The following is a 27,580-nucleotide window of genomic DNA, read 5'->3' as shown; positions in this document are numbered from 1 at the left end:
AACGCAGAGCTCATTATGTTGATTTTTGAAGAGTTCCCTGGAATATCTTCCACATCTCATTTTTGAAGAGATCCCGCGAGATCAAGAACTATGTGGTTAAAACCAAAAATTTGCCGGAAGTCACTATTCCACGCGAACGAAGTCGCGGGCAAAAGCTAGTAATATAATAAAATCAAGCCAATTATTCCATAAGACTATGGTAAAAGTCTGACTGCCTCGTTGGTCGACTGCGACTGCCGGACAAGGGGTCTTAGGTTTGATTCCTCTATTTTCGGTTTTTCGAAAATTTCTCAGTAAGACCACGGGCTTTGGAATTGTGCTCAGTATATGACAATAGGCTCACCCCCTATCACATGGGACTTATAACACAAATGGTGAAAAGTGGGTGTACATTGTATAGCGGCATTGCGTGCCGTAATGTGCACCTCTGCCTACCCCTTCGGTGATAAAAGGCGTGATCTTACTTTTTTTATTGTGCTAGAAGTTTATATTTTTTAGCTGGTACCCAAAAAGATAAGGTTATTACTAAGACAATTCGATATTCTAGTTTGTGATAGTCCACCATTGTATTATTCGCCTCCTCTATACGTATAAGAGCGTTTGCCACTAACTTTATGTTCCTAGTCAAAACATCAAGTAGTAATGAATATTACATAGTCAAAAGTTAAAATTAAATTACTGTTATAAGTACTATCTAGACTAGACTAGTAGGTTAGAAATGGTTCTATAATAATCTTCTAAACAAAACCTAAGGAGTATAACCTCTCGAACAAAAAAATAATTTTCAAAATGTTAGTTTAGAGTTATAGTGAAAAAAAAACTAAACATCCAAACCGAGTACCTCCTCCTTTTTTGAAGTAGGTAAAAAGCAAACCCTAGCTCAGTTACACTTGAGTTAAATAGGACAAAAAATTACAAAACATATTTTATTTTTCTAAAAACAATGTTTGTTTACTTTCATAAGAGAAACATTAATATCTTTAACTGAAGCATAAAACGTGTGACGTTTACATTATAAATGAGATAGATTGATGTATTGGTGAGTGTAGTGAGTAAACACGAGACCGCAACTAAGTTTTGTATTAAGTTAGGGAACCCTGAGAGAACTCCTAACTTAATTTGCTATGTGATAAGAACGTTTGCATTATTGCGTGGTGTAAAAAATGGTACATTTTTGTTGCAATCATGATTATGTTGTCTTTTTCTTGTTGTTGTATTTTTTTTCTTATTGTTTGCCTCGTTTAGTTTAATTGTAACGAGAGTACAAGCAGTGCTCTCTTAAAATTTGATATCAGAGCGCGTAAAATATTAGTTTTTTTTTGTTTTCTTAACAATATTGAGCATTTCTTAACAAAGTTGTGCCCGGTGTATGCAATAATCGAGAGATAAAAGATACATAATTGTCATATCTTTAAGTGCTTTCTAATGTTTTAAACCTCATTACGGTAGATTAAGAGTCCAATTTTAATTATAATTGACTTCTGACATGTGGACTGTGAAAGGTAAGGGTTATCCAGCCAAACTTGGTTAAAACTCAGTTCCTGAAACCAGATTCATGTCCAGATTCCAGCAAATTGATACCAGATACCCAGCACTCAGTTTTAACTAGATTCGGTGTGTAATTGAAGCTATACGTAGGTACATAGGTTACGTACACGTGGCTCCCCAACTAGAGGTAACTGTATGATCTGAATTGGAAATCTTAGATTTTGTTTTAGAGAGCTGAACTAAATTGGAAAATTTCTGGGGAAGGGTAAAAGAATAAGTTAATAAATTTACCAGGAAAGTCAGGGAATATTACCCATACGAAGTTAGGGTGTGTTGTGGACGCTACGGTATTCTAAAATGGTTACATATACCGTTATGAGGCCATGGGGCCCATTAAGACTGATGCTTGATCCGGAGCTGCGGACTGCCTAGCGGGTTTACCGGGGTTCCAGCTTGAAAAGTAGGAGTAGGAACGCAGTAGTTTTTAGTCAGTAAGAGTCTAATATTCCCTTTCGCCTTGCCTAAGGCGGGTGAAGTCATTGGTTTATCCCCCCTCAAAAAAAACTTTCTTACCCAATGTGTTATGTTTTGACTTTGTTAGGCGTTCTAGATAATAGTGTGACGTTATAAAATAAGCTCCGTAAAGTGGAGCACAAGATTGCCATGCATTAAATCTAGACGCGAAAATTTGGCCCGTAGCCTGCATAGGTTTGCAAACTAAAACGATGTTGCAAGGGAAGTACTAAATACCCTTTGTACAAAAATGTGCTAGTTTTGAGTGACACGTTCATTTTTCTTGTGATTATTACAAACCATAAACATTTTAGAGTAGAGTGACATCGTCGTCAATAGCTGCGTGCCTCTTTTTTATTTTTAATTTATATTAATTAGCTGTGTCACTTGTAATTTTTCTCTTGGTCCTGAATTATAAATTGGTAGCTCAATGAAAATACACGACGTATTTTTATTTAATATAAATAAAGTTCCGGAATTATTTTATTTTAATTGTTCTACCGAACAATAAATAATATTTAAAAGTAGCTTTACGTAAATTTATTCGTGTTCATGGCAGTTCTATATACTTAGCACCATAGCTTATTTTGATATGGGAAAAAGGTCTTTCTGTGGGTCATATAAGCGTATCCGACCCATTGTTTTTTGAAATGGGTTTGGACCTTACACTTTTTCTTCTCAGATAAATGTTTGGATTTTTAAATTAAACGTACGGGGCCACTTGAATGTCTTCTGCAGATTATATGAGATTAAACAAATCAGTTCATCGATTAATAGAACTAGATTTTTTTTCTCAGGGGGAAAATCATCTAGTGACTTCTCTTGCCTTGAGCAAAGCGAGAGGGAGTGTCAGACTCTTACTGACTAAAAACCACCCCGTTCCTATTTCTGCTTTCCGAGTCGGAGCCCTGGTAAACCCGCTAGGTAGTCTGCAGCTCCGGATCAAGCATCAGCTCTAATGGGCCCCATCTGTGGTTGTCTGATGGCTCTTTGAAGCGCGCATGGAACACGACGCGCCGCACGCACGGGTCTAGTGGTAGAACTAGATGTGTTTACGACTTTGTAACAAAAATAATTAAATCAAAACGTTACAACTTACAATTTTTACGTAAAAACATTGCCATAATAGTAAGCTACGAGCAGCGAAAAATACTAGTCAACAAAATGTATCTTAAATTAATGGTTTCGACAGACAAGCGGTATCGTGTCACTGTCAGCGAGTCTTCGGTCGCAACTCGCAACACCCTTCTCAGCGGCTCTCGGTCGCCACCCGACAACTTCAGAGTTCCGATTAATTTGCGAACAATTAATTTTAACTTCGGTAAAATTTTCGCTGGGTGGCTGTTAATCTTTCGTATCTAATCTAATGGATGTTTTGAAGTGAAACAGTGTTGTGTCGTTGTTAATTATCAGTAATGATGATGGTGATGATGATGATTAGTTAGACAACAAAACAGGACAGCAATAGTTGCTGTCCTGTTTTGTTTAAACAACAAAACAGGACAGCAACTAACTATAAACTAACTAACTAACTATAAAGAACTTTATTATTTTTGTATTATTCCTAAATAATACCACCCCAAATTCAAGTCCTACACTTGACGATCCATAAATACTTGTCGTGACGGCCCAGAGGTTTAAGGCGCCCGCTTCTCATGCATGAGAGTGCGAGTTCGAAACTTACCACCGGCAAGTGCCGATGGTACGTCACAAAAAGTCACATTGGTGCTTACTAATGTGACTTTTTCCAAATTATTTCTCATAAACATGAAAAAAACATGTTTGTTTCAAACTATGGTAGTATGTTCCTATTAGCTCCAGATTTAACCTATGTCACTATGACACAAATCAGATCGAAAGGTCGATGGAATCAGTGTCTTGATTCATTGAGGTGACAGGCTGGAAATATCTTCCAAAAATAGACATGAACTATCTGACAACAAGGCCCAACTTATGTTGTACTCATTAAACATTACATGAAGATAAACTTTAGGCATATTTTTTATTTGGGGCCCAGGAAAGAAAAAAAATTGAAAAAGTTTTCAAAAGTGAAAAGTAAAATAACGTAAACAAATTAACTACTTAAATCAGAACAAAACAAAGATTGAGATAATAATTACTGATCATTTATTTCATCAAACAATTTTCTGCACGAAATCATTCGTCAATCCGAATAGCAGAAATAGATTTAAACATTAACACAAAACGATAAATGATTGATTCTGTTCTACATTACAAAATTGAAACACGAAAAACTAAACAGGTAAACGAAATAATCCACGTAATTACGAAAAACAGATTGAAGACTAAACAGGAAGATTCTTGCAATACGGGAAATTACCTTTAAACAAATATATTACTGTACACTAAAATGCAGTTTAAATGATAAAAATGACGTGTATGGTGAGCTTAGGTGACGATGCATTGTGTAAAGGGAATCGGTATTACACTAGGTACTAGTCATGCCCTATGCCGTACCGTCTCACGTCGCTCAGTTGAGTTCGTAAGCGCCGCCGAATGGGACGTACGCATCTCGTCCTTTAAAAACATCGATATCATTCGGTACCTTTACTTTGAAATCTCTATTTTTAAATTATATTTGTTAAGGAAATATTAGTGTCTAGTGTTGTGTTAACAAGTATTGGATTTGTTTTGCAAGTTCATGGACTTTTTGGCTGAGTTTTTCGTCTTTTCGTTTTGTTTTCGGTAAGTGTTTTTTTTCAATAACTTTTTTAATTTGTCTACGTAATCCTTTATTACACAGAAGAGAAGGGAAGGGAGAATTGGTTAATTAAAAACAAATATTGTAACGAAAATACTGGGAATTATTTTACCAATATTTTCCTTCCTCATTTTTAATAACACAGAAGTAAAAAAAAAAACAAATTGTTGCATCGATTTTAGGAAACGTAGGAACAATTTATTTGAAAATACACACAACATCATGGTAAACAACCTATTAATAGTACCGAAATCAATTCCACAGTGCACACAATTCTCAGAATTGCGGAAAAAAAATTATAGTGAAAAATTTGTGTTTTACAGATAAAAATGAAAGCATTACAGTGCTAATGTTGCATGGACATACTATATCACATTTATTAGCCATATAATTGAATTCATGGTCGGTAAAAGTTAAATAAATGTCTATAACGAGTCGCCAGTCACCAGGTAGTAAATTGAAAAAGTTTCCATAAAGAATACAATTTATTTGTTCGCGAAACATACTTGAGTAAGATGTTTATACTAGACTGGAATACTTGTCTGTCTGTATATGTTTATATAGTTTTTCGTAAACTATGCAACTATCGCAAATTATCAAACTATGCAAGATTTCTCTGGATTTCATGATATACCTGTATCCTTATTCCTAATTCGGCCTCATCTAGCTATTTGAAATATTGACGAGTAAAAGTGTTATTTTATAACCTATTTACAGAAATAAATATCATTTATCATTATCATTTAATTGCTAATGGTAAAAGTTCCGTAATGGCCATAGCAGAGATATTTTGTCGCTACCCTGACGGTACTTTTCCTCCAAAGATGTGCAATGCTACGTTGCTGTGGATACGTTTGACTTCCACCAATCATATTCTTGGTATACATAGCTTAGCACTGGTGGGAACGGACTCAGCTAAGCTATATTTTTATATGGAAAGATGGGTACTATGGATGCGTGCTATTGATGGCTTATCCATACATCGCAAACTGCGCTGCGCATCTTCATAGCATAGCTATATAGCACATCCCTGATGGAAAAGCACCCTAACTCTTGCTGTGGGTGTCTTAAGAGCGACACTTTTGACAAATAAGCAGCGCTCTTCGAACAACTTGACCCATTTTATCTGCGATCTGGAACCCGCCTACCAAACGTGGAGCTTATGACAAACCCTCTTATGTATAGAGTAGTTCCTTAGTTTGGCATTGTACCTCTTTTCTTTTATTTGTAGACTAAATGTGAAATTTGTCATTTTATATAGATGTAACCAAGACTGTTACAGGTTAGCTAAAAATAAAATTGATTTTTTAGGATTTGTCTGATATTTTTGTTCAAGATATTACGTTGAAACAGTTTCAGTTTTTATTACGTGAAAGTCCTAGCCTAATAGATGGAAACTACACCTAGCTAAAAACTACGGACTTACCTTTCCGCATATCCTTTTTATTACGTGGAAGTCGTATCCTAATGTGTGTGTGACGGAAAGTACATCTAGCTATAAACTACAGCGTTACCTTTCTACCTATGCTTTTGGGAATAGAAGTCATATTACGTAATTATGAATGAGTACGGATTTTCGTACCAGAGACCCATTAACGCCGATGTTTTCATAGAATTTTCTCTGCAAAAGTTACCTACAGGAAAATTTGGTAAGGATATCCGCTGAACAAAAGGTTCCTTATAAATATTCCTTCGGTACGAATATTCGAAGAATTCTTTCGAGAAATTCTCTAAATTAATCAATATTTTTATATTGTGGAAAAAAGGAAAGTTTTTAGATTGAAACTGAAATGAAATTGGAAAGAAACAGATGATTCTGTGAAATATTTAAGATAAGAAAAGGTTTTTGTTTGATTTTGTGTAGTAAGTAATTACAAATGTTTTAATTCAGAATAAGAAAAAGTACTTCGTTGCTCTAGTGGGTTGAACACGGTTATTAAATATGAAGTGTTTAATTATTTTAAGTAGGAAAAACCATTAGTAGAAAGAAACCTCCAAAAGGCTAAAACATAATTGTAACTGGTCTGGTGTTGTGGCTAGGCAGTTCTGATATTTTTGAGTACGTTTACAAGCGTACAAGTTCACACACAAATGACACCCAGACCCGAAACAACAATTTGTGAATCACACAAAGAGTTCCTCCGTTCGGGAATCGAACTCGCTACACGTTGCAAGGCACGGCGGACACGGCTAACCTAACCACCGCACCAACCATACAGTCTGTTGTATATAATTATGTATAGTATAATCTTTGGGCCCTTACGCCTCAGTAACGTCTATAGTCCATGGTGATATTTTAGATTGTCATATTCTCAGATTTGCCAGTAAATACTTTTAGTGTGATAACCAAGACTGACGCCATGGCTTAATCAGCTCTCAGAGTAAACAGTAGAATGCGGCGAGGCGTAACTGATTACATTATTATCACCATCGGTTCCAAATAAGTAAATACCATCCCACGCACCTTTTCAACTTCTTAATTTCCGCTCAAAATACAATCCGAAGATTATTTCGTAAGTAATCAGAAAAAGGATACTTATTTTCTTCTAAAAATAAATAGCTTCGACTATTTTCTTTTTGTAAACAATGGAGTAGGTTTCATATGGAGGTTGGTGTGGATAGAGTTCGATATGGGTAGTCTATTTCAAGTGTTATGTTTTTGATTAAGGTAAGTAGGACAATATGTAGGAGCTAAAAAGATGATTTACGTTTATTTCTTTAGCCAAAGGCGGTGTAAGGATTTTCCTTATGAAATGTCACGTTCATTCGTAACGAAGAAAAAAATAACAATATCATTACTGTAGTAGGGATGATGACGGGGTATGAAAATTAAAAATCTATTTAGTTCGTCTGTTAAATATTAGACACGTATTTTTTTACTTTATCATAAACGATAACGATACTTAGATCAAAGTTTAGGAGTGGGAGCAAATACGTCATTTCTCCGTATATAACGTACCTAGAAGTGACGTCTCGCGACATTTCAAATCAGTATCTTCGAAAGTTTTTGTTTCAGCAAGAAAATAAAAAATACGTGTCTAATCTACAAGACGGACATTAAAAATTAAAATTATCTATCCACTCATTATGAAAGAAAAAAACGGTGAAAAGCTACAAGATAGGTACTTAAGTAAGGACAATTTTTCCAACGAAATAAGTAACAATATTTATCACAATGAATCAACTTTAATTACTGTGGATGCCAGTGGCGACATAATTAATTCAGTACTTCGTTAACACCTGTAAATACATTATTGTGATACATACAAAATTATTGCCTCGTTGGACGAGAGGTCGTAAGTGCGACTGCCGGGCAAGTGGATTCGGCTTTTACTGGGCTTTATAATTTTCTTCGAAAAAAAAATCCTGTATAAATTCTTTACTTTATATGCTGTTGGTGTCACTACATATTGGTGAAAACCAAAATATTGATAATGACAACTATCTTAGCTTAAGTGTTCCTTAATTGGAAGAAGTTCACCCAAGTAATACAAAATGACACCTTTTATTCACCAAAGTAGCAGAAAATGGGCACATAGCAAAAAAATTGGAAGAAAATAAGCAATTGGTGTACAAAGCTCAAGGTAATAGGTGCGAGCCTTTCATTATTTACCGATCGCAATACCAAAGTGGGGCTTGTTCTAATTTTCATTTTCAAAGGATGCCTAATTCCGGCTTATCAATTGTGTTACAAGCAATCAATCATTCAGTTAAGCGTATCTCCGTATTCCCCGTCCAGTGGCCGTGCCGTAATGACATTACGTGGCTAGATATACATATTTATCTATAAAATACATATCACTGACTGACTGCCTCGTTGGCCGAGTGGTCGCAAGTGCCACTGCCTGCAAAGTATTACTGAGCTTTTTTCTAAAATTTCTAAGTATAAGTTTAGCGCTTGCAACAGTGCCGAAATATCGGAAACTACTAAGAAATAGTAACTTCTTAGTAGTAGCAAGTAGAATTATGCCCAGTATATGGCAATAGGCTCACCCCCTATTACATGGGACTTATAACACAAATGGTGAATAGTGGGTGTACATTGCACATTGCATAGCGGCATTACGTGCCGTAATGTGCACCTTTGCCTACCCCTTCAGGGATAAAAGGCGTGAGTTGGGGAGTGTTAAGGCGAATACATATCACCTTTTATAAGTGAACATGTTGTTAATGTCAATAGTGATTATTGCTAAGTAATAAAGCAACCACTTAATTAACTTGGTACTCATAACACACAATTATTTGTGGCAATGAGCCCATTGCATTACTCAAATTAACGATGTTTTTAATCGATATTGATTAGCAAAAAGGCTATTTGATCAAATGGTCTTAATGACCATTTGATCAAAAAGGTCGAATTATTAATACATATTTCCAATTTATATTACCCTGCTTATTATTTATTACTCAGAAAAAGCCTATTAACTTAAAGACAGATTAGTTTCGTGAAATTTCTAGCCATCTCTAGATAATACTCTATCAAAGTAAACAAATGTGCTCGAATGTTAGACTTCTATAATAATATATGTCTTGTTTCAGATAAGTACATACTTTATGTACTGTATTGAGCAATATTACAGTTGTTGAACTCGTAAGATCGATAATATAAGATTTTTATTGTACTTGTAGCCTATAACTTGATCCGGAGTAACCCTCGGTAAACCCGCTAGGTAGCACGCAGCTTCGGCTCAAAAAGCAGGAGTAGGAACGGGGTGGTTTTTAGTCAGTAAGAGTCTGACACTCCCTCTCGCCTCGCCAAGGGCGGGAAAAGTCATTGGATGATTTCTCGCCCTCAAAAAAGCCTTTAACTTTACACTTTTATTAGATACACGTTCAAATATTGAGTAAATACCTAAGTGTATATTAAAATGCCTAAGTGTCCTTTCTATGAAGCAAAAAGGAGATGCCTTAAGGTCTCAGCACACATATGGGATCGGAAAGGGATCGTAACCGTAACGCCTTTTGCCTCGCTGTCAACCAGGCGTCAACCTACCGTATGCACGTAACGAAAGCGTATCAGCAGCGCCTGTACGTCAACTCGGCTACGGCTAGGCGACACCGCGCTTACGCTTCGCCGTCCCGTCGCGGGAAAAGGGGAAAGGGTGGACGAAGAGATGTGAGCTCGGGTACGGAGAGACGTAAGCGCGGGTACGGAGAGACGTAAGCGCGGGGACGGAGAAACGTAAGCGCGGGGACGATGAGCCGTAAGCGCGGGAATTCAAGTTCGGAGCCTGTTCCGAGGCGAGGCGATTACGTTATTATTCCGATTAGTGTGCGTTGCAGTAGGGAGTTTAATACAAACCATTCTGAACGGCTCGAGGCGATACGGTGACGATCCCTTTCCGATCCCATATGTGTGCTGAGACCTTAAATGTGAATGTGCACTGTAACAAAACAAATGGGCCCTGCTCAATGATAGTATAAGTAAAAAAGTGTGGATAGGTTATAAGCGCTCAGAAATAGGTACATTAAATTGTGGAGAATTACTATTGACAATGTTTTTGTAGTTTGGAACCGCTAGATAGTAATAGAGAGGGGCGTAGTTTTTAAATCACCATCTTTGTTCTCTTCATCAACCATACAGTAGGTAGTTGTTGTAAAACCTTAAGCTTCCAATAATAATTTGGTCCTTCATTTTGAATCCAGTACTCAACAAAAATGGCAAATAAATTCGAGTTGAATCTGTTCAACGCCGCGCTACATTTGAAGTCCCGATAACTTTGTATGAACTACTAACTCCTTCGGGACTTGGTTTAGTTATGAATCCCCTTTAAAAAAGGTCACACCGTAAAGTTTTTGATTATAAATCCGTTTTAGGTCTCTATTTATTCACGTCGTGTACCTATTTATTAAGAAGGAATTTGGAAGTGGTAAAATTTTGTTTTTTTTTGCTGCGAAAGATTTGTACACAGAGTCGTTTTTCGTAATTGTATTCCTGATCCAAATATGAAATATAGAGTATCAGCTTAAATTTTGCTGTAGATACTTAGGTACTTTTTGGTAAATAGAGACCTTAGAATAGTAGTAGAATCGTATTGCTTGGGAAGTTCAAGAGGCATTGTCAGAAATACTTACTAAAACTACTTTGGTTGTCCGGACTGCCTAGTGGGTTACCGGGACTCCGGCTCGAAAAGCAGGAGTAGGAACGGAGTAGTTTTTAGTCAGTAAGAGTCTGACACTCCCTCTCACCATGCCCAAGAGAGGAGAAGTCTTTGGATAATTTTCCCCAAAGAAAAAAAGTATACACTACTATACAATTATAAATACCTAAGTAGTATGAAGTTTATCCTAATCTAAGAAATGGAATGCTTCTCCCGCAATAACATCTAATTTGTATGAAGATGCAATCCCAAGCCACAGTTACAAAATAGTGGAGCAAGTAGAGTTATGATGTATTCATCACACCTACGCGAATGTTCTGCGAGTTTACTCAGAGCGTAGTTCGTTCCCCTATAATACACCTACGGGTTAGAAAATAACTTGCAAGTTCTTTTATAGAACCAATTGTATTACTAAAACTACATTTAGAACAATTTAAAAGGAATATTTATTTTATTCTAACATTTTCAACTTCTATTAATAAAAGGTAAAACAATATTGATTTAGCCCACGTTTTTCTCAACGTACCAAAACAGGCAATTATCACATCTAGTTTACCATAACTACGCCAGTATTTGTGTCGTCAGCCAAAGCAAAAATTTCGTTGCTATACCTGTAAATAGAATTCAAATTCCATTGATTGACGTAACAATTTAATGTACAAGCAACATTGACCCTTAGGGCTTGTTACGTAAGAACTAACGACAAAGTGAGAGGTTTAGTTGTACATTATACAATTCAGTGGTGAAGACCTTTATCCAAGACTTCCTGGCTAGCTAGCGGCTATTCGAATCAACAAATCAAAGTGGTATTCAAAGTAAATTACTCGGTAATAAAATATGTCTTTGTGAACGTGTTTCGCTGGTGGATGCTAATGAAGTTAGGTGACAAGGAGACGTGGCAAAAACCGGGTGACGGAGTTACGAGTGTCGCGATAACAATTTATTACTTTATGTTTTTACCCCATTTGATGGTTTAACACGTTCCCTGCGACACTGTTTTTGTTATACTTTCCATTAACTGCGGTACGAGGCGTTTTGAACCCTATCCTAAACCAGCCATTGTGGCGGTACGAGGTCTATTAAGCCCCACCGCCTAAATAGAAATGACAGCCTTCGCACGACAGAGAAGTCTATGTTTTTCCTCGCTGCACTACAAGCGCGACATAGACGAGGTGTTATAGACCCTGTTCCGCACTTACTGTGTTAACTGCTACTGCGAAACAACTCTATAGAGTTTAATATGCTATTGTAAATAAACGGGTTTTATTTTAAGGCTTAGGCTTTTATAGAGCTGGAGTGTTTTTTTTAAAACACTGTGTTGAACTAGTAAAACAATTTTGAACCAGTACGGATATGGTTAAAAACGTTTTGATAGTCATTTTGTAGAGGAACGACCGGTTTTATAGTTTTTAGAATTCTAGGTAGCCATAAAAAGAGTTAACGCTTTATACACTAGTTAAATTCAGTAACTTTTATTTATTAAACCGCGTTTAAGTGCGAATAAATACTAAATAGCCATGCCTAGTCAATCTCTATATATAAATATCAATTGCTGTTCGTTAGTCTCGCTAAAACTCGAGAATGGCTGGACCGATTTAGCAAATGTTGGTCTTGAATTATTTGTGGAAGTCCAGAGAAAGCGTAAAACGTGAGAAAAATATGTTTAAGGCAATACGAAGTTTGCCGGGTAAGTTAGTAATAAATAAATGTGATAAACCAATCGCTTCGTATAAAGTAGGTATTCTGTCTGTAAATTACTGGAATAAAAGAAAGATCTCAATAAAATAATATCGAAAAGTCCTTGAGCCGCAGACCGCTTTGTAAAGTTTTTATATTCAATAAAGGTATCCTTATTAAGACCATTTGGAAATTTCTCACAAAGATATTTTCATTTCAATAATAAAATGGCGGACATTTTAATTGTTGTCGTTTCATTTAGTTTATTGGTTCTATTTCATTGTTGGGCAGATACTCTTCCTAATCACTTTCTCAGATTTATTATTCTCTGTCTTTTAAATAATGTCTGAACTTAATTATTATAATAATTATTATTTTAACAAAGTCTTATTCTTAAAAGGACTAGAAAAAGATAATTAATCGTTTACTATAAGGAGTGTAATAACCTTCTTGAATATTTCTTTTAAGTTGTGAAGAATTATGAAACAGAAAAAGTAAATATCAAAGTACCTAAATATGTACCAAAAAATTAAAAGAAAAAAAACTATTTAATAATATATTAATATAACATATTAACAGCTTATTAGGTGGCCACTAGTGACCAAAGACCTCTTCTCACATGGAGAAGGTCTGAGCCTTAATCATTCATTAGTTCATTTCAATCATTTTTCAGTCAAATATAAAGTGATTGTTACATCCAGAATACTTATATTTATCGATTCTTCTCACTCTAATGCTCCATAAACCTACAGACCTACATACAATCTTTCTCAGGGACCCAAATAGAGGACAGGTGTGCTCTTAACCTCACTACAATCCAACAACATCAAACAGTTTGTTGTCTGAACACCCACTCGGGAACCAAACACCATACTTCAGTGTTCAGGGTTCTATACAAAGGGTATTGGCTTGTTTTTATTTGCCTTTGTTTTCCTAATGACCTCTTTGTAATAATGGGTTTCGATTACATGCCTTTAATAATGCTACTACTAATTAATAAAAACATTTGTAATGAATACCTAGGTAATATATTTAATATGTTGCAGACTACCTAGCGGGGCTCCGGCTTGAAAACCAGGAGTAGGAACGGGGTGATTTTTAGTCAGTAAGACTCTGGCACTCTCATCTCGCCCAAGGCGGGAGAAGTCTTTGGATGATTTTCCCAACTGGAAAATGGTAATTAATATAAAAAATCCAATACAGTTGGATTTTTTATGTCCACAGTTTCATCTATTTTAGATAATAGATGATACACCGAAAATCATCAAAATAGCTAAAGCAGTTTAGGAGGTAACGCGGAACAAACCAATTACAAAAATACAAAAGTTAGAAAAACATTTGAATAGCTTTCATCCAAAACTCCAAAATCTCAATATGTCTGAAAATTTTATTTGTCAAGGGCATCTTGTTGCCCTAAAATCCTAAAACAACAAACAATCGACTTCTTGAAACACCCAAAAGGGTACCCAACACCATATAATACTACGGTATGTTTATCTTTATTTTCCTAACGACCTCCTCGTAACAATGGCCTCGAGCACATGATGAAAATGGGAGGTCTTGACGGGAGGTCAAGTCGTGTCAAATGACACTGATGTCCGAACAAGTTAGCAATGTTTATGCTATGGACAGGGAAGTAGAGAGAAACAGCAGATAATTATCTCTGGTATAGTATGTTTTCTTTTTCTGCATTGGTGTAGGTAATGTGATTATGTGGAAGAAGGGTATCCCTACCCTTTGCCCTGCAGTGAGACGACCACGGCTAAAAATAAAAGTGATTACTGCTAAATGTTTGTTTCGAGTGTGAGACACTATTTTGGTGTGACACGACCTAAATTCGTCTACTAGTACCATTCACCCTTCTTGGATAACTTTATTGTACAGGGTATTTCAACAAGAACTTTGTTTTTTAAAACAAAATAAAATAAAGAATTTGGTGGAAAATTAATAAAAAAATTATTGTATTAAAAAGAGAAAAGTTTGGCAATTATGAATGAAAAATGATATCTGACAAATGTCCACCAGGACCACGCTGACAGATGTTGATTCTTTCATCAAAATTTTAATCACTTTCCTAACAATCACACCTCCAGACCACATAGCACACCACACAGTGACACGTTGAGCATGCAAAGGCTTCTCAATAATTGCTTTAGGATTTTCAGAAGCCTAAATGCGGTAATTTTGCTTATTGACATATCCCGACAAATGAAAATGTGCTTCGTCTGAAAAAAATATTTTTTGAGAAAAACCAGCAGGTTGTTCTGAGCAAATGTACGGCGATTTGAATGGTCGGTCAGCTTCAATTCCTGCACCAGTTGAATCTTGTAAGGCTTCAAAGCCAAATCCTTTCGCAAAATTCGCCATGTTGTGCTTTTGGATAACCCCAATTGTTGAGAACGTCGTGAAATTGATCTTCTTCAACACTGTGGCTCACGGCAGCGATGTTTTCTGTTGAACGACCCGGTCGAACACGTGTTGGTGTTGGCACATTTTGTACCGAGCCTGTCGACTCAAATTTCGCAACCAAATTCTTGATAGCGATCACAGAAGGACGATTATGTTGCCCGAAACTATTACGAATTTTACGAAATGTAACTTTAACAGAACGACCATTTTCATAGTGAATTTGAATTATTTTAATGCAAGTTTTGAGCGAAATTGAATTGATGGTAGCAATTGCCAAAGCACCTACAACGAATACCACCAAAAATTAAATGTCAAAAACTGCCACGTTCTTGGTGTTGCTCTAATTAAAAACAAAGTTCTTGTTGAAAAACCCTTTATTAGCTGAACACAATACTGAAAATAACTTAGCCACTTCAATAATTTCAAACCCAAGGTAAACAATTCGTTTGTGTCAGAAGCAAAATTGTTCGAATATTGGTGGGGAACCGACAAATTAATTTACTGTGTCAATACCAGTATCTAGGGTTTGTACTATATTTCACCTCGTTCTGTAGAGTTTTAGAAATACTCACTGCAAATTGTAGTAAGCAATGGTCGGTGCCTTCCATGGCAATATATATTTTTTGGTTGTTTATTTCTAATAACTCTACAGATTCTAATCCTTGGTCTTGTCATGTAGAGCTGATGCTGATCTGGAGTCGCCGTTTACCTAGCGGGTTTAGCGGGGCTTCGACTCGAAAAACAGAAATAGGAATGGGGTGGTTTTTAGTCAGTAAGAGTCGGACACTCCCTCTCGCCTCGCCCAAGGCGGGAGAAGTAATTGGATGATTTTCCCTCCCGAAAAGTTTAAGTGATAATGGATTAAATAAAAGATAATAATTAACAACTGAAATAACTTTATTATTTTTAATTAACAAGTCTGCTATATTTGAGATACCCTGTCATGTCAGTCTGCCATCTGATAAAGTTTTGTAAAATAATCTTTCTCACCAGACTCGTGATAAATCTGAGAATTAATGAAATTAATTACGATTTGAGATTTGAGAAGAAAAAAGTTCAAATAAGTACAAAAATGTTTCATCAAATTCAATTAAGTATATCTTAGATCAAAACTAGTTACTATAAAGTTTTCTTCAAAAAACATTTGAATTTTAAACAGAACACCTTTTTGTTTCAATAAAAAACTACTTGAACATCTAATTAACAATTTAGCGCAATTAAAAAGTTTTGCATGAAAAGGACACTGAAATTAAATTCAAACTCGAAAAAGTTCACTTAAACGTAGGTACCTACTTTATGCACGTTACACACTTTACCATTAGTACAAGTTTGCTTTACATTTGACGAGATCGAAACGGGTACACGTTTGGCGCTCTGATTGGTTGGTTCATTCGCACCGGCCAATCAGAGCACCGAACGCGCTCTCGTTTCGTTTTCGTTCAACGTAAAACAAACTCGTGCTAAGGTTACTGTACAGTTTTAACTGAATCGAATCTAGAATAGATAAAACTGTACACTTAAAACTCTATACATAGCTAGCTAAGCTTATCTATACATAGCTTCTAGTATCTATTAATACTTAGTATATTACCTTTTATGTGGATATTTCTACAAATAAATTTAACAAACTGTGTATTTACGAGTATCGGCATAAACCAAAACCAGTTGTTTTTGCAAAACCACAACAAAAGCGAAAAATTCGAATGCGGTTTGAATACTGAATTTAGTTGTATTTGTATTAACTTGGGTAAATCATTAACTAAAATTACCAAAATGAGGTTTAATTTTATATATTCAAACAAAAGTTGTTTACACTCAAACCACATGCGTACATAGACCATATCGTACATAGGCAATATCTACTAAGTGTACTGAATGAGTGAATGTATGATACTTCTTTTGTTGTTCAATCATTCGGTCTTGAGTGGGTCAGATAAAGCCTTGAAGGTCTTATGTGACTTCACTCGACTTTGTTGTTTGTTCGCAGTGAGAAAAGTTTTTCTTGAGCGCTGATAAATATCTTTGATGACATTTGTTATCTGGGGTTGCGTTTTAACCAGAAATGTTATTAGAACGAAACTATACCGAAACCTTATGTGTTCTACTATTACTTCTAATCCTTTAGAACGAGTTTACTTTACGTTTAAAGTAATCGGAACGAGAGAGCGTAATGCGCTCTGAGGGCTTAGTACGAGCTTGTTTTACGTTTACCGAGATCAAAACGAGAGCGCGTTTGTCGCTCTCATTGGTTAGTTCATTTTCGCCGGCCAATCAGAACGCCGTGCCCGCTTTCGTTTGTTTTCGTTCACGAACGCGATTTGGTTCGCGTCAATTCGCGTGGTTAATGAAAATAATCTATTTTTTCTTGCTGCTATCTCCAGATATAAAAGTGAGACGCAACCTGAAAGAAAGACTAACAAACATACTTCCCAATTATAATGTTAGTAAGGATTTATTGTAAAAATCTGTTTTTCTGAAAGTACGAGTATAAAGGCAGTGAACCCTATGAAAGGAATACTTAGCAATGTTTTATTTAGCCGTCTGTATAATATTAATTGCAGAAATACCAATACAAAACGTTTATACCAAGCAAAGATAATTACAAATCTAATTTCATAGCAAAAGAACAATATAAAATTAAAAAGTTAATTAAGCGAACCGTTTGAACGAGTCAACTCTTTAGGTGGTCTTGTTTTAATTCAATATTTAATTAGAAAATGAATTTTATCTTTGTTAGCAACGCTTTAAGGTAAATATTTAAATGTTTCGCGGATTTAAGGACCGCGAAAACAGCGTTTATTGCGATCATAGCCTGAGTTACTTAACTTACTTACTAAGGACAATTTCGAGTACTAAGTGCTTGCTGAGGTAAACAGTTTTGTATCTCATTTTGGTTGAGACTTCAGAGCTGACTACTTCGAAATTATATCTAATTTTAACGGGAGTAAGGTGTGAATTTAAACGGATTATTTACGCATGAAACATTTTGAATTAAGTTTGTTCATAAGATCTATCTGTGATTAGAAATCAGACTTGTAGACGGTGTCAAGTAGATGATATAATACCTTTAAAGTGGTTTGAAATCCTTCGTTTAGGGATCCTTAGCAAATAAATTGATCTTCAGTCGATATTACTTATTGGAACTTGTATTTAACATAAAACATGGGCATTTATAACCTTTTTTATCTACTTATATTAACAAACTAGCTGATGCCCACAGCTTCGCTCGCGTGGATTATGGAGACTTCATTTTCCAGAAAAAAAATAACCTACGTTGCCAATAAAAATTCCATCAGTCAGTTTACCCATTTCAGAGATCAGCCGGAACAAACAGACAGAAAAAATTGAAAAAAGCTGTTATATCAATGTCAGAAACAGACACTCCAATTTTAATTATCTACATCTCACGAAAGTTATAATAAAATCACTCCAATTTTATTTATTAGTCGAGATAACATAACAAATTGAAACTTTTACTTCGAAAAAGAGCTGTTATATTTGCTATAATGGCTTTTTACTGAACGTTACGTCAGCTGCTCAATGACCCGTCAACCGCTATAGAACATTCTTAAGAAATAAAAACTTTTTCAATGAGATTGAGTTGTTTCATACTTTGGAGTTGTTGCCAGTTAAGTTGGCTGTATAGAGGGATCGTTAAGACTTCATACTGTACAGTGTACAGGTGTGAACTTGGCTTATCAATTAGATGAACCTTGGAAACTTCGAGAACTGGGCCAACTTCAACCGTATCTAACCAAGTTGTTGCCACTTCGTAGTAATGAAATTTATTCTAAGCTCCTCTAATTCTGTCTCTAATGATACAAACACTTGGGGTTATATAATTTGGATTTTCTCAGATCTTTCTAGGCAGTTTTTTGTGTAGATGTCTGTGGAAATTTAGATTGTTTCGTTGAGTTCGTTGTTTTTTTTTTAAATATAAGTTAGTCACAAAACTGATGTGCAATTACAAAATCAATAAGTAGAAAATTACCATAGTAAAGCCTGATGGACATCTACTAGATGTGAGTTTTAAAGATTTAAGCATACGAAGGGACATAGGGGACAGAGAATGCGACTTTGTTTTATACTATGTATTGACATTCAAAATATTCATAATCAATATCAGCCAAATACCTAACTCTCTTACCATATTAAATTAAATTAGTTACATTTGATGCTTTTAGAGTTAAGTTAATAAATAAACTAGAGCACTCATTTCATAGAAAACCCTATGTACTTAATTGAATAAAAGTGAACAATCACTAGACTGAAATACTGAATATATTCAAACGAAATATGTATATAAGGTAACCTAACCAAATAAGGCCTACCTTATTTTTATTACCGCCTAGTTCGTAGGTTTAAAATGACAATGGGCTGATAATTTCAAAATCTTATATTTATTTATTAAACTTTGTAATAATGGAATCAAAATGGCTTTAGAAACAAAAATTACAATTTTGTAAACACAAATAACTAAAGTGTCACTTTGGCCTTATTGGGAACCCTATGTCTTAATAAGGCCTCAATAAAAACTAGTAAGTATTCAACTTCTTAATTATAATAAAACTTTGTCAATCTATACATATAATAAAATCGTAGAAAAGTGCTGTCTGTACATTGAAAATAAAAATAAAAAAAATAGCAGGGGTTATTGTTATGTCGATGTCGAACCCAAAAATGTAATTAACTTTTTTTTTGTCTGTTTGTCTGTTTGTCTGTTTGTCTGTTTGTCTGTTTGTCTGTTTGTCTGTTTGTCTGTTCGTCTGTGCGCGCTAATCTCAAAAACGGCTGATCCGAGTTGGATGCGGTTTTCACGAATATATTGTGGGATGCTTAAATTTACATTTAGTGTTTGTTTCATGTCAATCGGTTCATAAATAAAAAAGTTATGTCAAATTAAAGAATCACGTCGAACATTCTATGCTTATACCATTAATCTCCGCAACTATTTGACGGATTTGGTTGAAATTTGGTACAGATATAGTTTAGAACCTTAGAAAGGACATAGATATATTTTTATTTCAAAAATCAAAAAATAAAATAAAAATAAAATAAAAATGAAAATAAAATAAAAATAAAATAAAATAAAATAAAATAAAATAAAATAAAATAAAATAAAATAAAATAAAAATAAAATAAAAATAAAATAAAAATAAAATAAAAATAAAATAAAAATAAAATAAAAATAAAATAAAAATAAAATAAAAATAAAATAAAAATAAAATAAAAATAAAATAAAAATAAAATAAAAATAAAAATAAAATAAAAATAAAAATAAAATAAAAATAAAATAAAAATAAAATAAAAATAAAATAAAAATAAAATAAAAATAAAATAAAAATAAAATAAAAATAAAATAAAAATAAATAAAATAAAAAATAAATTTATTCCGGACATACAGCGCCATCTATTGTTCAATTTCGTACTTATAGTACGGAATTGAACAATGTCGGGCTGTTCCTATACTCCGTAGATAGATGGCGTTGATCGCGCAATGGTGTAATTACAATTGTTCAGTTCATGTTATTGTTTTAATTCATTGGAAATTTGTTTTTACAAAATAGTAAAAAGCAATGAAAAATATAACATAATACAACTTTTAGTACAAAGAAAACGCTTTAACGGAGTATAGATAATTCTATGTCGATCGTTACACGACTTCGGTTCATGTTATTGTTTTAATTCATCGAAAAAAGTTAACAAATAGTAAAAAGGTATGAAAAAAATTATATCAATATAATTAAACTTTTAGTACAAAGAAAATGCCCGAACGGAGTATAAATAAATAATCCAAGTTGTCTTTATCCTCGATAGATGGCGTTGGGATCGAAATAGATTGCGCTATGGTTTTGTTACAATTATTTGGTTGGGTATCGGCCGAGCGCTTCGGTACTATTGTAGAAAATGTGTATTATCAGTCGTATGATTATTTGTCTGTAGTGGTCCTGCTGTTTCGTATATTCTAAATTGGTTTCGTTGTATTTGTCAATTAATAAGTTTATTTGTTGGGTTTTCCTGGTTTTCTGGTTTAACTTTTTAACGTAGGTTTAGTTTGATATCGATTATTAGTAGTTACTGTAGTTAGTTTTTTTAATAAAATTGTAAGTCTAATTTATAAATTAATTAGATTAGATTTAAGTCGTTTCTTTTAAATTATTTAGTTTAAGCTTGGTTATTATAGCATAAAGGATAGGTTCTAATATAATTTCTTTTTTAATTGTTATAAATTCGTAATTCGTAGCTTTCTTTAGTTTTAAGTTAGTTTAAGTCCGTTTTTAAACTATTTTTTCAATGCCCTAAGTGAGTATACATCTATTAAAATCAAACGCAGAGCTCATTATGTTGATTTTTGAAGAGTTCCCTGGAATATCTTCCACATCTCATTTTTGAAGAGATCCCGCGAGATCGGGAACTCATCATCATCATCATCATCAGCCTATAGCTATGGGAACTATGTGGTTAAAACCAAAAATTTGCCGGAAGTCACTATTCCACGCGAACGAAGTCGCGGGCAAAAGCTAGTGTATAATAAATGTAATGAGATTTTATTAATTAATTTTGGTCATTATACATCAGGCTAAACGAGTTTCTCATCATGTAATACCCAAGTAACATCTTTGAAGTCATCGGTACCCCAGCATCAGTCAAACGAATGAGAATAACTTCTTGTTCTATAGCCAATTCAGCGACCGACCTAGCTTTCGTGTAGTCAAACCACTCTTTAGATGGTGCGTACTTCTTTGGAAGTTATATCTGGCTGCAGCAGCCTACCGGGTAAAACAGGGTGGATAAAATTCGAAGGGTGAATAGATACTATGAAGAATTTCCCGATATCCATTCACCCCTTTTCTGTATCTGTTTACCCCGTTTACCCCTTTCTACCATTTTAACAGCGTTTTCCATCTTTTGCAAAATCCATTGGCTTCCTTTTTGACAGAAGCTGGTGATCCGTTTTCTATGAAATTACTGAAAAACAACTATGCCGTAACAAGGCCTACACTTTTTTTTTGTAGGCTTTATTAGGGCATGGCACATAGGTAAACAAAACAACGATTATATGAAATACACCGATATTATAGGTATTTCACTTATGTGAGGAGATGGCTAAAGGTATAATTGTCATACAGACAAAACACGGCACGTCGTATACTGATAAATATAAAAATACTAACAGTTTACGCTACTCGAATTTTATAAAAACTAAAGTGCGCTCCACGTCGAGATTGTTTTCGACTGTAGGTTCCAACATAATCGTGGCACGGGTTGCTTGCTGTGCTCAAATTAGTTAAGTAATGTGCATGCACACTTCTACAAACTTTGGCGACCATTTGAAATCGGGAAGAGGGAAATTTTCAAAATAGGCTTTATTGGGGCATAGGCCTTATTTGGTTAGGGTACTATACAAAGGAAAATTGGGAAAAATAAAAAAATACAGGCATAAAACATTTTCATAGCTCTATTACTAAAAAAAGACATTTAAAAAGTTACTATATATATGCAGAGAAGAGGATTTATATATCCCTTTATACAATGTACGTATCTGGGTAGAATTTCAATTTCGAATTCCAAAACCAATATGCAATATTCGTTTCTAGTCTGTTAGCTGGGTAATGTGCTCAATATACCGACGTTACGTGTTTTAAACGGCAAACATACGTATGATACGGTTATGTGAAAATTGGCTATTTTTGGAGATAAGGTTAAGAAATTGTAAGATTATTTGGTTTCTATTGCCTAACAGTGTTATTTTCTTATAACGTTTTCTATTGAAATTGGTATTCAGTAAGATTTTTGTTCGAAGATAGTAGGTACCTTTTTTTGATGGGGGATAATCGTCCAATGACTTCTATCGCCTTGGGTGAGTCGAGAGGGAGTGTTAGACTCTTACTGACTGAAATGTCACCACATTCTTACTCCTGCTTTTCGAGCCGGAGCCCTAGTAAACCCGCTAAGTAGTCTGCAGCTCCGGAATAGTAGGTACCTACTGTTACAAAAAGCGAGAAAAGCACCTTAACACAAAACGAACGGCTTATAGTTATTTTTACTCTGACCTATACTGGCATAAAGAAATTGATTTCAATTTCACTGCAATTTCCAAGTAGAGAAAATATTTTTTAGGTACCTAGAATTTGCACTTTATTTATCACTAAAATCCAGAGTGTAAAATTGAAATAGTGGTTAAAATAACTAATGGAATACCAAAAAATATTTCGATACATTTTAGGAAATGTGTTAGGTTTGCAATATAGTCTACAAAAACTTCACTGTTTTGGTTTTTAACTGGATTTTCCACACATATAGGTTTATATATGTAGTTATGCTTTTTTTAAACTAGCACCTGGTGCTGCAGTGTTGCTTTGAAGAACCAAAAAATGAAATAAAAACGAAACAGATTGACCTAGAGCGAAAAATATTGGTACCTACTGACGAGTTTTGGTCGGATTTTTATTTGTTCTTCTCCATTCGAAATAGAACATTATTATCTTTTGGTGCTCCCACACAGCGGTTATATAACGTTATACAACAATGTGTAAGAATAACATTTGTGTTTAAACAAATTAAAACAGTGGTTGTAGAGTATGTTACATGCTGTTATAAATGTTACACAATGTTGTATAACGTTATATAACTGCTGTGTGGGAGCACCATTTGAAAGTGTTTAGAAATTTAAATATTTTTCTTGAATTCATTTGTGCTCCTTTTTCAAATTATAAGTTTCAAATCATAAGAGCAAGTGTGATGATTAAACCTTCTTCGTGCGAGAAGAGGCATTTGGTCAGCAGTGGCCACCAATAGGCTGATGATGTGATGTGTTGTGTGCTCATTTATATTACTTCACGAAAAGCTCAAAGTATCTCAAGATGCTTATGACATTTTGATAGATACAGGAAGGGGTGAATAAATGGCAAAATGACTTAAAATCTGTTCACCCTATTCCTGTATCTATTCACCCCGTTTTGCGGTACTTAATGTATTTGCAATGCTAAGATTTGAAATAGAAATGAATGTTGGACTATCCCGTAGAGATTTATGAAAAGTTTTTATCAGGTTAGGAGGACAAATATGAGAGTTATTCCTAAAGATTCTCTGGCTTCATAGAGTATTAAATAAGCTGTGAATTCTTTAAAACAATGTCGGTTCAAGTATTCGGGTTCTCGGGAACACAAACAAGTTTTACTCAAACGTGAAGCTTGGACATACTTTGTGAAACAATTCATAGTCCGGTAGTTCCTGTGATGATATAATTTAATATTTGTATGTTAAGTTAAATAGGTCTTTGTTTTATGTATAGCTTTATGTTTCTATTCATAATACGCTTAACTTTTTTCTTCTTATAACTTAAAGTAGAGGTTGTGCTCAAATAATGCCATGTTAGTGACTTTTAAGTTGATTAAAAACTGAACGAGTCGTACTCAAATTCGTTTATCAGTTTAGGAGTTACAAAGCTGTAAATGCTCATAGATAATAATATTACAACGCATCTCATTTGCATAAGGAGAAGTATGTATATCATCTTAATTTTTGTGACAAATGACTATCATTTAAAATGTAGTTTTGTTGCTTTCCTGAAAATCTAAACGTGGACACATCCCTTCTGGAGATAGTAATCTAAAATATGCTACAAATCTAGAATTTCCAGAAACAAGACATTCCAATCTTCCTTTCATCTTAGTTTACATTTCCAGCAACCATCTTTGATATCATATTGGATGTCATCTGTTCGTGTAATACTCTATCTGAGTGTACAGCGTAGTCGTTTCAAAAGTTACCAAGTATCTCCTAATGACTGAAACTATTTAGTGAAATCATGGGATCGTTGGCTTAATGTGATGTCGTATGGGAAGATGTTATAGACCAGGGTAGTTACACAATGAGGGTAAGGGTATAAACCTTTCATTGTTTTGGTGTGTCAAAGTCTTTAGGGTAATATGTACTAGGGAATGTCTTATGATAGTGTTGTTTGTGTTAGATAGTTTTAAGTTGATGTTCCCAAAATTATCTATAATGAAAAATACCTTACATAATGGACAGGTTATTTTATATTTAAAACTAGACAGGCATTTGACCGTGATCTCATCGGATGGTAAGTGACGATGCGGTCCCAGATGGAACGAGCCTGATTAGAAACAACCTATTCACTCTGGCCTTGAAGACATCAAAGCTACAATGGTTCAAGGTTCCACTACTTTCCAGGAAGACATTCAAGACTAGTGAAAAAAACGGTACCTTTAGTTATTCGACCACATACGAGATCATTTAATGAAGTGATACGATATTTTCTAGAATCACATTTGTATTTTTTAACTTTACATAACAAGAAAGATTTTCTTGTTAAGTAAGTTTAAATCTAAATACATGCTACGCACCGAAAAACTTTTAATGAAAACCAGCCCGTTAAATCGTACTAGACTCTATTCGGGTCCTAACTTGAAAACTTTGCCATAAAATCTTAGGAGACATATTTGAAATGTAAAGGACTAAACATTTTCGCGACCTTGCATCGCAAAGCGCTTGATGCATAGACTTGATTGATGAAAGAAGTACTCGGAAGTCAAGTTGGGAATTTCCTTGAAACTCTTTCAGGCTTCAGACGAGGGTATGCTTTGCAAAGAAGTTGGTGGTTGTATAGTAACATAGATATTTTCATGTTTACGATGGATAAAGGCTGCTTTGAAATGGTCATTACATTTCTGCTAGTAGGTAATCAATGTGTAAAGCAGTATCTTCATTTGGGGCACGCAAAATCTAATATATAAAATTCTCGTGTTCGTTGCCATACTCCTCCGAAACGGCTTGACCGATTTTGATGAAATTTTTTGTGCTTATCCGGTATCGATGAGAATCGGCCAAAATCTATTTTTCATCCCCCTAAATGTTAGGGGTAGTACAACCCAAAATTTTTAATTTTCCGCGGACGAAGTCGCGGGCAGAAGCTAGTCAAAATAAACTTGATTTCGATATGCCACGACACTTTATGATTTCATCTATATTATATCTAAGCCTGTGTGGTCCATCTTCGGCCACATCTTCGCTTCACCGTTCTGGCAGAAAGCGGGTTGGTGGCCAAATGCACATTAAAAAATCTGTATGTATTCAGTTAATTACGGATATTCAATTTGCTATTATTTAACATGGAACATAATTACTCACTATGCTTTATATCACCACAAACCATTACGAACATAGACAAAGACAAAGGCGTACTATAAACATGACGAAAGCAATAACTTCACCGTACCGTGGATCGTTGGCACAGCAGACCACAACACTCTAGAGCACGAATCACACGTCACGAGAGCTTACAGACGTACTCGTAAACCACAGGAGATCCATCACTTGGTATTAAATACATCTTGAACACATCAAGCTGTACAAACCAGTTTAATCTGACCCTCAATTGTTCAGAAAGACCATACAATATGAGGCCATGATAAACTGGTTAATGTAGCTCGATGTGCCTTGCGTACAATATTACTATATTACCCAGTCTTGTTGCGACAAGTACTCACAGATTATATTGTTCATTCAGTCCTTTATGTAATGTATGTAATTTTGTGTTTACTGGTTGTCATGGAGACGAATTTTGTTTATTGTTTTGTGAATGTGGAATTAAGTGTGGGAGAGCCATGCTTCGGCACGAATGGGCCGGCTCGACCGGAGTAATACCACGGCCTCACAGAAAACCGACGTGAAACAACGCTTGCGTTGTGTTTCGTTGTGTGAGTGAGGTTACCGGAGGCCCAATTCCCCCTTCCCAATCTTCCCCATCCCCATTCCCGAACAACAACCCTTAAATTCCTAACTCCCAAAAAGCCGGTAACGCACTTGTAAAGCCTCTGGTGTTTCAAGTGTCCATGGGCGGCGGCGATTGCTTACCATCAGGTAATACGTCTGCTCGATTACCGGCAAGTCCCATAAAAAAAAGAATGAGGCATATGTATTTTGTAGTTGATTTGGTTGGTAGAAAAAGTTCGTAAGATATCATGTTCATTATTTATTAATCTAAACGACTATTAAACGACGCTGAAAGTAAGAAGTGAAATATTTTGTATCACTTTTCGTGGATAGTTTTTATTTGTAGGTCTGCCTTTGGCCACTATCTCGCCTCATCGAACGGTGGTAAACTACGCCTTTTCTATCCATCGTAGATGACTCGAAAGGACATACATATTTAGTATTACTAGTGGTCGCCTAGTGGTCGAAATTCGACCATATACGATTTAATTTACAATACCACAAACTCAAACAAACTCTTTTATAAAACTCTATTCATATGAGACGTGAGAATATCATCGCAATGTCTATCGATTTTGACGTTTTGTCAAATACGATCAGATACTATGCATGTGTGTGTAATGTTTTATTTATTGATTTAATATACTTTATAAGCATTATTTTTGAAAAATATTAGCGTTCTTCACTTCTCCTACACATAAACTATAAGTGTACCAAATTTTATGCTCCTACGTCCGCGCAATTTTCGTAAAAAGTGGTCCAAAGATTTTGCATCACGTATTAATATATAGATAAGGTTTTAGTATGATGAAATTGAAAACTTTTTTCATAAACTTACATACATCATATGGTTTTACTTGATACTGTATGACAGGATATTGGACTCATATTTTTACTCCCATTTTCGTTTATAGAACATCGTAATTTTTTT

At 34.8% G+C, this 27,580-nt stretch overlaps 2 protein-coding genes across 4 annotated transcripts in view; one reads left to right on the top strand and one right to left on the bottom strand.

The window, feature by feature from the left end:
* Positions 1 to 27,580, bottom strand: part of LOC118265968 (ATP-dependent RNA helicase vasa) — a 239,972-nt gene that overhangs the window by 60,118 nt on the left and 152,274 nt on the right. The window lies entirely within an intron of this gene.
* LOC118266367 (G-protein coupled receptor dmsr-1) overlaps positions 4,487 to 27,580 on the top strand; it is a 70,152-nt gene continuing 47,058 nt past the window's right edge. For all 3 annotated transcript variants that reach the window (XM_035579788.2, XM_035579786.2, XM_035579787.2), the window contains exon 1: positions 4,487 to 4,707. The gene's annotated coding sequence lies outside the window, so the exon portion shown is untranslated. The remainder of the gene's footprint in view (positions 4,708 to 27,580) is intronic.

Source organism: Spodoptera frugiperda, chromosome 7, assembly GCF_023101765.2.
Source record: "Spodoptera frugiperda isolate SF20-4 chromosome 7, AGI-APGP_CSIRO_Sfru_2.0, whole genome shotgun sequence".
Lineage (NCBI taxonomy): Eukaryota > Metazoa > Arthropoda > Insecta > Lepidoptera > Noctuidae > Spodoptera > Spodoptera frugiperda.
Note: the sequence above shows the minus strand (reverse complement) of the source record. Positions and strands in the feature narration are given on the sequence as shown.